This window comes from Psammomys obesus, unplaced genomic scaffold (assembly GCF_907164565.1).
Source record: "Psammomys obesus unplaced genomic scaffold, mPsaObe1.curated_primary_1811, whole genome shotgun sequence".
Lineage (NCBI taxonomy): Eukaryota > Metazoa > Chordata > Mammalia > Rodentia > Muridae > Psammomys > Psammomys obesus.
Genome location: NW_026592439.1, coordinates 944,168 through 944,699, shown reverse-complemented (window position 1 = coordinate 944,699; position 532 = coordinate 944,168). Strand labels below are relative to the sequence as shown.

The following is a 532-nucleotide window of genomic DNA, read 5'->3' as shown; positions in this document are numbered from 1 at the left end:
TCTATCTATCTATCTATCTATCTATCTATCTATCTATCTATCTATCTTATATGTATGAGTGCTCTATGCATGTACACCTGCATGCCAGAAGAGGGCATCAGATCTCAGTATAGATGGTTGTGAGCCACCATGTGGTTGCTGGGAACTGAACTCAGGACCTCTGGAAGTATAGACAGTGCTCTCAACCAGAGCCATTTCTCCAGCCCTTCTTATGCTTTCCTATTTTCCACCATAAACAAAGTTTCTTACATATGATTGGTTCTTGGTACTTCTCATTGATTTTCTTTGGGATCCCTCCTTCCATAGGCCTAAGAATGGGCTCTGCTTTGTAATGGAGCACATGTCCAGCTTTTTTCCTTTAGCCCTTCTGGGTTTATAAGATGATATAACTCTCCCTGAGATGACATCTTCCTTTCTTTGTTGGCTTACTTATAACTCTATTCCCCAAACCTCAAATCATGTCAAATGCCTGCTGAAAGAACATAAATAAATAAATAAATAAATAAATAAATAAATAAATAAATAAATAAAT

At 37.0% G+C, this 532-nt stretch overlaps 1 protein-coding gene across 1 annotated transcript in view; it reads right to left on the bottom strand.

Annotated features, from left to right (window-relative positions):
- Positions 1-532, bottom strand: part of Copa (COPI coat complex subunit alpha) — a 47,392-nt gene that overhangs the window by 30,433 nt on the left and 16,427 nt on the right. The window lies entirely within an intron of this gene.